Source organism: Falco biarmicus, chromosome 16 (assembly GCF_023638135.1).
Source record: "Falco biarmicus isolate bFalBia1 chromosome 16, bFalBia1.pri, whole genome shotgun sequence".
Taxonomy (NCBI): domain Eukaryota; kingdom Metazoa; phylum Chordata; class Aves; order Falconiformes; family Falconidae; genus Falco; species Falco biarmicus.
Window position 1 is genome coordinate 5,127,427 of NC_079303.1, and position 13,782 is coordinate 5,141,208.

The window sequence follows — 13,782 nt, forward strand, 5'->3', positions numbered from 1 at the left end:
CCCTGTCCCCTTTCTCTCCCTTTGATTTCCACCTGGGAAAAAAGGGTGGGACAGTGTGGGAGGGTATTTTTTTGTTAAGAATCTGTCCTTCCAGTTGAAGAAACGTGATATGGAAGCTTTGAAGCTCCTATTAAATGGTAATACCATGTCTCTTCAGAGATATATCAATTGCTGTAACACCTGCTAGTTAAGGCTTGCAATGTTTTTAACATGTTAACTTTGAAAGCAGTTTCTCTTCCCCCACTTGCCACCCCCTTGCAATGTGTCATGATCTTGGAAAATTATTTCTACTATTGCAAGGCCTAGAGAAGGGGGCTGCAGAAGGACTCAAGCTTTCTAAAGAATTCTTCTGTGGAGACTCACCCTAAATCACATTGCCTCTGAGAGAGAAATGGAAGAGGAACACTTTTGATAAAAATATCCTAGCATACTTTCATGTCTGTCTTTTTACCTTCAGTGCTGCCAGTTCTCATTAAAAAAGTCACGTGAGTAGCATGTGACTTGAAAATTAAAATCTGTTCAGGTGCAGTCAGCAGTAATTGGAGGCCTCATTGGCTTTTCACTCTGGTCTTGACAATCTTGTGAAATGTCTTGAGGAAAGCGTTCAGATGCTTCTTAACATACCTATATTGCTTTAACTGATAAAGACAGTCTATATAATGCGGTCAGTTTAGGCTGCTAGAAAATGAACTGTGCTCAATGTTGTGTGTGATACTTAAAGTCAAGATGCACTTGAAGGAGCAGCATCTTCTTCTGTGTTGCCTGGAGAGCGGGATGCATTTGCTCTTTTACAGCAAGTATTTGTGTGTGTTGGCAACTGATTTCTATAGGAGAATGAAAATAAGTGTAAGTGCACTGTTGTGTTCCTGGTCCTCTGCATGTTTTTGGAATTTGTAATGGATAACAACAGAGTATGAAAAGTATATTCAGATGTTACATTCTGTTTCTCTTTTGCTTCTTTTTTTAAGACATTGCTCAAGCAGAGGAGGAACCTTCTCTTTTTCAACTAATGTCACGCTAAGGCCTTTTTGACCTTTTAAAACTTTCTGGTAATTACATTATGGTTGATTAGATACTTACACGGGATTATTGAATGGCAGTTACTCTTCAATTCCTCTAATCCTTCCAAAGGAGAAGTAATCTCTCCACTGAATTTCAACAAGGGGTGTGCTTGAGGAAGGTGGCCGAGAAAATGGCTCGGCAAAGTAGTACATGGAAATTGATATTATCCCAGTTTGGCTGGAAACTAGAGTCTTAATTTTCAGCCCCTTGCATAAGCATGGTTTTACCCTGTTTTATTTTATTTTGGGCAGTAGAGCTTGAACAAAATCAAACAAAAAAACCCCGAGGGGTATGTTGTCGTTGGTCTGTTTTCTTTCTCACAGACCAAATGCAAACTCTGTATTAATTTGTGCAAACAAAAGGCATTTGTTACTAAATTCCAACTGCTCATTGTCCAACTGTTTGCCAGGCATACCAAACTGGCTGAAGGCCAAAGCAGGTATTAGTTTACTATGCCACTTGTGCTGGGTGGTTAAAAACAAAAACCGCATCCTCTCTTATCTAGAGTGTCACATAGTTGAGTAAGATAGCAGCTGAGAGAGAAATTTGGCTGAACTTGACTCTGCCGCTACTCGTGCCTTTTTACTAAACCTTTTACCTTCTTGAGCTGCAAGAAGCAGCATGAATTGGTGCAAAAGCTACTGTAGGCTAGAAAACAGGTATAGTGTGCAGTTAAAATATTGCAAATCAGCTTTATATCCCATGGATTATTTTTTTTTTAATGCTGCCTGCTTATAAAACCCCTGTGTAGCATTCTTGTAGTACTCAGTGTGTCCCAAGAGCAGTACAAACAAACTTCAGAATGTCTCTGGACCGTAAGCAGACAAATGGCACCTTTCCCTGGATGAAAAACCAGGGACAAGTGGATGAAGTCACTTATCCAGGGCTGCTCAGCAAGCCGCTAGTGAAGCCAGGATACCTTTCTGATCAGTATCTGTAGGTATTGAAGGGAAATAATTGACTTGGCAAGATATTTAGGAGTGGTATATATTTTTCTGCCTCTAACCGGAAGTTAAAACCATGCTAGCCCAAAGGGAAATTAGTTCTGTTGATGAGAAAATCTGAAAGAACATTTTTCTCCCCCTCCCCATAGTTTCTCCCATCCTTTTTTAAACTTTTGAGACATCCTTTCCCATTTTTAATGGAGAAGAGCTACCACAGTATGTGGCAGTTTGGAAAATTAAGCACTTTTTAGCAGTCTTGAAAGAGAGGTAGTTTATAGAGGAGCTATGTGGAAAATAGTGCTACTGTGCGATGCTTCAGAACTTTCTGTGAAGCTGTGGAGGGCAAATTCCAGGGTCCCTATCAAAACCCAAATGTGAGCGAGCTCTGAGAGGCATAGCTGCATTAGTGTGGTGCTACATCTCAGGAAATTTGTGTAGCTTCTCCACAGATCTAATTAGCCAGGCTACGTCAGTGAAATAACTGGCTGTATTACTTCTGAGACCTGAGTTTCCTGCCTCTCTTGTGCCGTGCGGCCATTCCAGCTCATTCACTGATTCTACACTATCTCCTGCCTGGTCTAACGCATGCAGTATAGTCAAATTAAAATGCAGCACAGGTTAATGAAACGCAACCTGCAGGAGGAAGAGCCTTAGCTGTGATGCTGTTAGGGCACTCGGGCTTGGCCTAACCCAGGACCTTGGTTTTTGCTGATTTCTAATGGAAATTGTAGGTGTTGGAACTGTACTGCTGATCTTGCTGCTGGTTTGGGAGCTCTATCCTTGTCTCATGCTACACAGGGAGTCTCTGTTTAAAAACAAGGACAGTTTATTGTTTGAAAGTCTGAGGAACGTTATTTTGTACACTTCTGTTTGGAAAATACCTTTTGAAAAAGGTTACACGTGTACCTGGCTGATTGCAGGTTCTAGTAACTTACATTTAGGAGCTGCTCACTGGGTGGTCAATAATGCTATGAAATATGGAGAGGATAGCCATCCTTGTTTGCTGAGGTCAGTTGAAATAAAAACCCGAGGCACAAGATCCTTTTCTTGGGCCATTCATAACTCAGGGCTTTCCTGAATCAGTGCTTTGTGTCATGCTGGGATTGAGCAGGTGAGCTTGGAAGGACAGGCTGGGTGAAAAGGCTGTGCTTAAGATCCCTTTTGTTGCTAAACTCTTGAGTTGCTGTATCTCACACCCTCTGAAGTGCTGAGCTTTTTCAGATGAGAGAGACCTAAGCACAGCGTGCGGCCTTAATCCAGCCTTAAGGCTGCAAAGGGCCTGGATGGGTGTGATAAGGTCGGTGCTGGGAAGGAAGCACATCCTCCAGGGCCGCGGGGGTGCGGAGGCAAGCGGTGTGGGAGCTGGCTGTGGTGCAGCTGGAGCAGCGCGGAGCCTGAGGTGGGCAGCCCAGGAAGAGCATCATTAGCGGTGGCGATGAGGGTTGGTCTCTTCCAGCAGCTGCGGTGGAGGTTCCTCAGGCTGCGACAGATTCTTGTGTGTTCACTCTTGGACCACTCAGACCAGTCGTGCAAAGGGCACAGCGCTGCTGACAGTCCAGCTTGGATGGCTCTGTCTTGAGATCAGTGAATTTCTGAAGTTCTAGCAGCGGTTCTTAGCAGTCTTGCTTCTAGCAGAAGTTCTTAGCAGTCTTGAAAGAGAGGTAGTTTATAGAGGAGCTATGTGGAAAATAGTGCTACTGTGCGATGCTTCAGAACTTTCTGTGAAGCTGTGGCAGGCAAATTCCAGGGTCCCTATCAAACCCCAAATGTGAGCGAGCTCTGAGAGGCTTAGCTGCATTAGTGTGGTGCACACAGGTTTTCAGAGAGTTTGTTTGCAGCGTACGGATTCGCAGTGCTGTGGAAAGCCTGCGTGGTCTGTGGCTTTGTTTGTGTCTCACAGTTTTTCGGTTCGTGTTTTATGATGAAGAGATCCCACTCCAGGGCTGTGTTACGATGTGGAGGGTCTTAATTGTTTGAGTGTTAGATGGAAGCTTGCCAGCCACTTCAAAGGTATCTTTGCTGATAAGAGAAGCTGGGTTTGCTGCCAAAGCCAGCACTGAAGTGGTGCTGGATGTACAGTATGTGTCAGCCCCATTTTTTCCTGCCTCTCGGATTTGTTTACTTCCTCAGTTAGTTCTCCCTGCAAAACCAAACGTGGTTTTATATCTTACTGGAGACTTGCAACCTAAGGTGTAGGTATCCTTTGAAGAGTGTACTCTTTTTCTGTGCCCTTTGTGTTGGTTTCTCCTGAGGAAACATTTTTCCATTTCAGTGAAAGCTGTTGTCAGGAAGGGGCTTGCTGCTATAGCGCTCGTGCAGATGAGTCCCGTTGGTGTCGGTGGGGATCTGACGTTTGGCTTCAGCAGCGCCACTGGCCCCAGGAATGGTGTCAGTGTAATTCTGTGCTACTACAAAAGAGTAGGAAGATAAATGGTGGAATAAATAACGGCTCTTTTGAGCAAATAAAATGGGGAGAACTGGTGGAATTGTCCTAATAGCAAATTCTTACACCTTGGGAAGGAGGTAATATTTTCTTATTTGTCCAACAGTTAATGATTTAGCCCTGGGTTTCATACAAGTTTGAAGTTTAAAGCCCGTGTGCCACCCAGCATTGCTATTCTGGTCACCTCTCCCTCTCCTGGAAGACCGTCGTGCTTTGATGTCAGTGCCTGTTCTCGTGCACGCTCCTTTTCATTCCTCCATCTACTTCTGTGGAGAGCGCTCCTTTGATTTCTTCCTGCTTACCCTTCTTCAGACTGGCCCTTTTTATTTATATATTTATATATATGTATTCAAAACATTTTTCCATTTGAGCTGATTGCTGTTTTGATTTCCCCTTCTCTCCCTTTCACTTTATCCCCCTGTCACCCTGTCATTTGAATGTGGCCCTTGATTTCTCCTCATTGTACAACCTTTCTGTTTCTTACGTGGTTATCAGGTTTTCTTGCCTACGGACGTATCTTTTTTAGTGGGATCCCTTGGTATTATTTATACACGTATAGCCTTTTGAGAAACAGTCTCTTTAATTTGGTGTCTTTAATCACTCTCTCTGTTGTCTCTTTGAGAGTTCCCTAGAAGCAGACTGATAGTCTTGTTCAAATTGAAGGGGAGAAAAAAAAAAAAACACCTAAGAGTGGGCTATGGAAACCCCAGTCAATTCGAGTAGTTACTGAACAAACTGGCTTTTTTTCAATGCGACAGATTTTTACATAACAAAATTCTGAAGTAATCGGAGAGTATTAATAGGAAGAAAAGCATATTTATTCTGCAAATGTCTAAGTTCCTGTGTCTATAGGGGCCTCAGGACAGGCCATGGCTGTTGGTCAGCTGCTTTCTAGTGCTGTGCCTCTGAACAGAGCCAGGTACCTTCTCAGCATCTGCCTGCCTTGCTGTGACACGTACCTCTCATGCAGCGTGGGTCCTACTGAGTTTAAAACATACATCTGCTCTATTTTTAACTTGGGGCTCCTTGCAGCAGTGTTAACTGGGAGGCTCACTGGAGGTGCTGGGAGCAGTAACCCTGTCCTGCCCAGCTGTCAGGCTTGTTCTGGTGGACGTGTCACCTCTGTATAGAGCAGTGGGGACAGGGAGGGGTAGTTGCCCTACAGATCTTCCTTTGAGAGCACAGCATGCCTTTCAACTCTTGTATCAGGTTCAGTTGTGATATTTATGGGGAGAAAACCCTGTAAGGAAAGAAGAAAACAAAACTGAGGATTTGAAATTCGCTTCCTGTTTAATACCTTTGATCATGGAAAAAAAAAAACATTTATCTACTAGTACACTGCACAGTGTTTGATGTGAAATGAAAAATCCACAATGAGTTGGTTATAAGCCTTGCAGTAATCAAGGAAGAAGAATTATTAATTCTCTTAAGGGGGTCTATGCTTAAGATGACCTACTTTACAGCTGCAGTATGTCTTATGGCTGCATTGGTACCACAATATGAAAAATCTTAAAATATACCACACATGGAAAAGCCATGCACAGGAAGGAAATGCAGTGGCCAAAATGCTGAGCATTTGTAAAACTGTTTCTCCATAGCAGTGTAAATGCATAAATATACAAATGGCATCAGTAAAACTGTGAGTGAGGTGCAGAGTTGGTATGTACGTGCTATATCCCTGCTCTCATGCTTGCATCCTTACCCACTGCGTCTTCCTCTGCCTTAGGTGCCTTATGGAATAGTAATGTTGAGTTCTTACTCTTTTCCCAAAATGTAAAGGACACAGAGACCTATTGTGAAATGATATTGTGTGCTTTCTCACTGAGGAGATGAAATCTCCCGTTTTTCCTACCTGCTTATTTTTAGAACGGTTGGAATGGGAGAAGGGAGAGGGAGTGAAATAATTTGTGTGGTGCTTTTAAGTCAGTTTGGATTTGATTCCCTCACCTGTAATTGGGGTGGGTGGTTTCTGTTATGCCTCTAACACTTCGTACCCGGTCAGGTACAACGATGCGATGGGAGCCTGTTGCCCAGGGTGATGTGGTGAATACCGAAGGCTACAGCTGGAGTAATTTTACTGTGTCTGTTAACAAGCTAAAAAATGTCACCTCTGTGTATAGATTGGCCAAGGAATGCACTGCATTTGAGCCTGTTTAATGTGTGAAAGTAGTCCGTTGTTACTGCATTTTGGTTTTTGTTACTTGTATGTTCATGTTTTTCTTTCACTATACTACTACGCTTGCCTTTATTTTGCTGCAGTGTGAATTCGGGTCAGCCAGGAACAAGGTAACAGCACCTCTGTGCTCCAGGTCATTCATTCACTCTGATCCTTCTGGTCGGTTTTTCCTAGAGAGACATCGCAGCAGCTTGAAAAAGGGTGTTGGGGGAAGTCAGTGCACAAAGCTGTCATGCAGAGCATTAAAACTGTGAGCAGAAATATAGAGCATTACGTCCAGTATTTTACAGGACTTCACTAGTGGCTGGTAGGTCTTGCCACCTTCTGAAGCCTATTTCACGTGTGGCTCCTTCAGCGAGGGCAAATGTAGCTGACTTCACAACAAGAATGAATGCTCTCAGCCATAAAATTGCTTGGTTTGTTGGGACTGAGTGCCTGAAGCCCAAGATTCAATATGATCAACACAGAATTCTGCAAAAAGGAGTGGGGAAAAAAAAAAAAAGGAAGAAAAAGGGGGTGGGGGTTGTTTGGGAGCAGCCCTTCCAGCCCACAGTATGGGAGGCAGTAGTGTGACGTGGTTTCACGTAGCAATGGCTTTTCAGAGTACAGTATTCCACTTTAATAAGGAAAATTCCTTATGACTGACATAGCGGTGAAACAAATCACTAGTGAAATGGTAGAGAAAACTGGATAATAGAACTGTAATTTAAATGTGACTGACCATTGCATAATGGATCATTAAACTGAAAACTGATGATCTGTCAGCCAAAAAATGCATATATATTGTATGACATAGATTCTTGTTTTCCTAGCTTTTCTTTAAATTTTTGAGAGTTTGAAGCTTTAGAAGAAGTCTTTACAGACTGTGGGGTCATGTGATGTACTTCTATACAGTGAAGCCAGTTGACGGTTTAGATGAGATCATGAAAGTGATAAATTGTATTTGCTACTGCATGCAAATGCATTAAAGGCAGGCCTTCTTAAAAAAAAAAAAACATTATCAAGAATCTAGCTATAAAAAATTCTAAACTTTAATGAGCAAGTTCTGTTTAAGTGCTGTGTGTATGATCTTGGAAAATTTTATCTGGCAAGCCTTCTCTTTAACAGACATCCTAAGTGATGTTAACTAATGCATAATAAATAACCCTGTATTGTAACTTGGATTTAGACAGGAGTAAAAAGGTTCTTGCACTCCTGCAAATTTCCTCGCTGGTTCTCAGCAAGAACTCAATCCACTTGCCTCCCAGCTCCTGCTGTTCATTCAAGAAACTTTGGAACATTTAATGTTTGCTTTCCACCTGTGTATATGTGATTATTCCCTTTTAAAAGGTATAGAGAAACGGTCTTGTTAGAGCGGTCTTCAGAATCAGCAGATTTGGGTTCTAGTTCCAGCCTTGCCACTAGCTGACATAATTTTAGGCAACGTATTAGATAAAATCTCTTGATGTGTTACGCAGTCTCCCATCAGTGGTTTCTGAGTGCTTCCTTGCTATTTTTGAGTTTATACAGAAAGCGTCTCGTGAACTTCACGGTATGTTTGTTTTGAAGCCGTACCATCTTTCTATCAGATTTGGAACTACGTTACTGAGGCTTGAGATCCTGGGCATAAAATCTTGACAACATTCCTTAGCTCTCATATTTATTATCCCCCCTAAATATTTTGAAGCTGAAGTCGTTAATGTTTGGTGGAATGCGGAACAGCCAAGCGAGTGCTGCAGTAGATCCCAAAAACATCTTGATTAAATTAGAGGGGAGGTGGAGGGGAGGAGGGCTGGAACAAAGAGGCCGTTGAGAAGCTGGCACGGCGTGCTGGGAATTTATGTTCCAGCAAGGGGTGGCAGCAACCTACAGCTCTGCACATGGTGCATATACACTCTGTTGTAACAAAGGAGTATGTGTGCATGTGTGAGCGTGTATGTTTATGCATGTGCACGCACGCACACTTTGGGCAGCTTCTTTTGCTTTCCTGTTTCGGGCTGAAGAAAAACCTTGAGAAAGGCAGCTTGTGAGAAAACCACGGAGGTTGCAAGTTAATGCTCCTGGGCACCGGTTATTGTCACTGTGTTGAAATGACTTTCTTGTTCTGTTGCGTGCCGCTGATCATTTCGCTGATTTGCAGAGATCAGGAAGCCAGTGTTAACTGCTGATCAGCAGTGCAGGGGAGGTGGTGCTGGCACCCTGCTCTCCCCCAGCATCGGGGGGTGGTGGGCTCCCGCATCTGCCATCTTCCGAGAGTGTTAGAGATGCACATCAAACTAGATAATCTCCCAGATCATGAGGACAAGTGTCTAGCCCTGATGCGATAAAGAGACAAGGTTTGTGGGGACACCCCCTCCCCGCATACACACAGTTTGTTATTGGAGCCAATTAGATAACATTTTTTTGCGTAAGCCCTTCCTCAAGGTTTTTAAAGGATGTACACATAGACTTTACTTGCAGCTACAGCCAGGAGAAGGTAATAACAAAACTTACCAAATGTTCTTTTGCTTTTGCCTGGAAGACTGTTCAGAAAATGAATCATTCTAAACTGTCTGCCTTTGAAAACCATAACACAGAATTTGATGTTGAAATGGAAAATGATACCTAGAGACGTTTGCAACTGCAGAGACTGTGTTGTTGTTTTTCCTTGGTGAGCATTTTATTCATAATTCCATGCCACATTCTAGCATGATCTTGAAATCTCTTACGCCTGTATGGCAATGGTTAAGATCAGCAGGCTCAAACCTGGATGTGCTTTGAACTTCATGGAACCTCAGAAAAGTTTTCTTTGTCCATCAGGTCCACCACCCTCTGCAGCACTTGAGCAACAACTTTTTTTGCTAATGTGAAAGCCGTTTTCTTTTGACTTTCCTGAGCTAACTGTTCTGCTTCCTCCAAATGTATTTTCATTTTTCAGGGTCAGCTAGCTCAGCTTTTTTCTCCTAAGTCTTTTTTTTTTTTTTTTTTTTTGGGTGGAATTGGTACGGGCAGCAGCTTTAAATTAACAGTGTTCATTGCATAGCTCTTGTTTTCATGACACCTGTGATCTATCTTACCTTCATCTTAATGTAAGGTTTTTTCCAGTCCAGCAATCTGGCAGTTTCTTTCTTGAGAGCTCATTTGGAAGCACAAAGAGTTTTGTGTTTTGACAATTTGGCACTTACACTTCTTTTCTTCTTCAACCTGAATATGCATTAAAATATTCATTTTAATCTATTTCGCATAATTGATGCTTCAGCAGTTTATACAGTGAATGAGCAATTTTATGCAAGAAATAAGCAAATGGGCTGAAAAAAGCCGGCTGAAAAGCAGATGATTGGTCCAGTCCAGGCAGTTTAAGCAGCACAGTGAAACGTGCCGCTGAAAAGCTCCGTCTGTGTGAAAAGTTCAGTGCTCAGGGCATTTAAAGCAGACCCAGCCAGTCACTTTCATTAATCATCTCCAATGTTGAGAAAAAGCCAGTCATAAAATCTTTGCGACCCGTATCACTGCGGTGATAAGCAGCAGCTTCAGCTTTTTTCTTTTTTCAGAGACTGCAGAACTGTAGATAACGTTTCTGCAGACTCTCTTGGAGACTGGGAATCACCAACTTTTTTCTGTTCTTTAAATTAAAAGACTCCTCAGAAAAAGCAAAATGCTTCCCTTTGTCAGTGTTTGTGTCGGGCTCTTCCAGCAGCACATCTGCCCACCTGGGGAGCAAGTTTAGGAACACGGGACTGGAATGTATGAAAATGCAGAGGACCTGGCCTTGGACGCTTCTGTTCATATGTCTCATTGCGCTGCCACCAGCGAAATCCAAGGCTGGTCCGGAGGGGTCACAACGTACACAGTCTGTAATAAAACATCTGTCACCTCAAAACACAGTAAAATCTGAGCACTGTTGAATTGGATGGTATTCAGGAAAGGATAAGTTTAAATGTAATTATGTAATCTTTTTGTGTTTTAATTTATCAGTATCTGGGGTTTTTCTCATGGCTTAATGCTATCTTGACTACTTCAGCAGAAGTGCTGGTTTGAGTGTGGGTTTGCCTGCATTACCTCTTTATCTTTTTCTTTTCCTGAACATTGTAGGCATAAATGATCTTGAATCTATCAAATTTGCTTGACCCACTAGGTATTATACACCTCTAACATGCAGAGCATGAAGGCTCAACCAGGCAAACGCTGCTTTAGTAAGCCTGACGTTTTTGTGTGTGTGTGAGTAGAAATGTTAGTTTAGAGAGACAAGACCTCTGCTCTCTTCCTTGGCTTCTCCAATTACCCACCTTGGATGTCTTTTATTAATAAAACACCTTGGGAAAAAGAGGAATTTGATGTGCTTTATCGCTTTCCTGCACCTCAGAATGATTAGAGCTATGAAATTAGGGGTTTGAAAATATTAAAGATGTACTGCAAGGTCTAAGACTGCGTTTCTGAGATTTCTGTCATTAAATATTAGTAACTTGGGGGTTTTTCCGGTTAAACGTTTCATAGGAGCAAAGAAGCTGGCTGGCTCCCATGCAGCCCAGGCAGAGACATCATTAGTGAATGTCACTCGGAGGGTGGATCAGTCTTTCCCTCTGGATCGTGTGTGCTGTTGGGTTTGTGTTTTTGACAAGGTAACAAATCCCAGTGTGTCTGTCTATTCCCACCTCTCCGTCCGTTGAGGGAGATGCTACAACAAAAACCTTGGGGATAGGCCTCCCGGTAGCTTATCCCTGCGCTCTCCAGAGCTGCGGGTACCATTCCTTCCCTGCCACCAGGCTGAGGGAAACATTTTTGTCTGACGGCTGACAAAGACAGCTCTGTGTTGTACTTCTCTTCCCGCCCCTATTTTGATACCCAGCTTACGAGGTTGACTCGAAGGCCTGACCCTCCTTCGGTGGGCTGTACCATGCTTCAAGTGAGAAATAATTGCCCGATATCCTCAAGTTTGGGTTTTTTGAGGGAGCCTTCTCCTTCAGTTGTGTTTTTGCCCTAACATATGGCTTTTTATAAAGAGTTGATAATTGACCTCTCCCATTTCCCCTCCTATTTCTTTTTTTTTTTCCCCACCTTAAAGAGTGCGTTGTATAATTCTCTGAACTCAACAGATACTCCGCTTTTTTTTTTTTTTTTTTACAATATGTGGCAATCTTGGCTGCTTGCTACAAGGCAGGGATGATAACCAGCTCCCTGTCAGAAACAGTACAGGTTTTCCTGGAATTTCAAAGGGATGATGAGGCATGATAATGTGCACCACAGAACAGGGCTGAAGCAGTAAGTTAAAATCATTTCAGCAGCCTGCTTGGGTGAGCAGGATAACAGTTGAGACATAGCTTCTTGGAGTCTTCAACAGCAAGAAAAGAAACATCTGTTTGGGTCTAACGGTAACTTTATTGGCTTTAATCTCTTTCAATAACTGTAGGCTGAAAGATGTAAATTGTATTACAAATACAGGCATTTTTCTTGATCGTTTATACTCCTGCTATAGAAATATGGGATTTGTTAAGACTGTCTGCGTGGCAGCTGGGGACAGCAGGGCTGGATGTGTGGCTGCACCTTTGCTTTGCTCTGCAAGGTGTGTCAGCGATGCTGGCTCAGTGTGCTTTTTGATGTGTCTGAATTTCTCAGCTTTTCTCAAGGAAGCTCTTCAGAATGCAAACAGTGACAGTTATAGCGTGAAATCCCATCTCTTAATGGCGTGAAGATTAATAGTACCATTGAACTCATTAAGGAAGTTGCTTCGCCCTCCTTTGCACACAAGCTCTATTGCATGCAGAAATGTCTCTTCAAAGAGGGTTTTGCATACAGAGATGCCGTCGTCGGTAATTATGGATGCGCGTCTTTGGGCATTTCCATGTCTTATTAGAAAACCAGAAGCTATCTGTTCCTGTTCCTGTATTTTGCTAAAGCTAAATATGTGCCGGCACCGGCTCCTCATGCAGTAGTTGAGTTCAGTTGCAAGTTGCACCCAGTGTAGAAGAGCTGGCTGCTTGTTACCTAGTAAGGAAGTTTAAATATATTTTTAAAGTCTGACACTCAGCTGCAGGCTAGTTTAGGTGTCAGCTGGTTTTGACAAGCAGTCACCTTTTTATCTTTTTCTTTTTTTCATCTGCATCTTTTTTTTTTTCTTTTCATTCTGCTGTTTCAGTGAAGGAAACAAGTTCATGAGTTTAACCTAGGTTTAACCAGGCAGCTAACAAATGCCAGTTTCCTGCAGGACAGAATGATTTGTATTGATATGGTTAAATTGTACCGTAGTCCTTGTAGTTAAAAAAAAAAAAAAAGCCAATTGCTTTGCCTATTGAGGTAAATCCCATGTTGATTTAAAACTTAAATGGCAATGGGAATTGTATGCGTGCAAAGCCCTGTCATAGTAAATTTTTTTCCCCAGTGTTGACAGTGGTGGTTTGTGATGAAATACAGAAGTGAAGGAACATTTGCCAGAGGAGGCGAAGGGGGTGTAGCAGGCTATTGTGGTATTTGTGGAAGAAAAGGTAAACTTCTGGTGAATCTCACAGACTCACAGAAGAGAGAATGTGCATCTGAAAATGTTTGTTGTTTGTTTGGGTTTTTTTAACTCTGGCTTTATCATACAAAACTAAAAAAATAAATACATTGACATTAACACTATGGTCAAAAACAGACTGTTGCTCGGTATAGTCTTTTAGATACAGTCAGCACGAAGGACCAAAGCATCTCCTGTGCTCAACAGCAGGTCTTTTTGCCTGCTGGTACTGCATCTCCCTCCTTCTCCAGATGTCTCTGTGACAAACGCTTCTTCAGCAAGCCATTTCCACTCCACTATCCAAGAGTGACTGTTGTCCTCGTCAATCCAGGAAACAGATTTAATAATCTGTGCACACAGCCTATCAAGTGAGAGCTGGCAGACACTGCAGTAAGGTTTCCCTCCTGTATCCATCTCCATAAGTTGTAACACCTCGCCAGACCCCATCTGAGCAACCTTGTTTCCTCAAGAATTGTTATGATGAGGTGCCACTGGCAACCTACATGTTCGAAGGACAAGGAATAAGGCTAGGAGGGGCTGGGCTGGCGGTACTGAAGGTCTGGGAATAGATGCAAGGTCAAAGGAAAGACTAGCAGGACTGTCTGGAGAGATGGGAGCGTGAAGGAGGTGGCGGCTGGCTGTCATCACAGCCTCAAGGTCTGGCTTTGTCAAGGAGGTACCTTACATCAGCAAAATCGAAATATTGCCC

General features: G+C 42.7%; 1 protein-coding gene across 1 annotated transcript in view; it reads left to right on the forward strand.

Moving 5' to 3' along the window:
• Nucleotides 1-13,782, forward strand: part of SRGAP2 (SLIT-ROBO Rho GTPase activating protein 2) — a 110,993-nt gene that overhangs the window by 47,806 nt on the left and 49,405 nt on the right.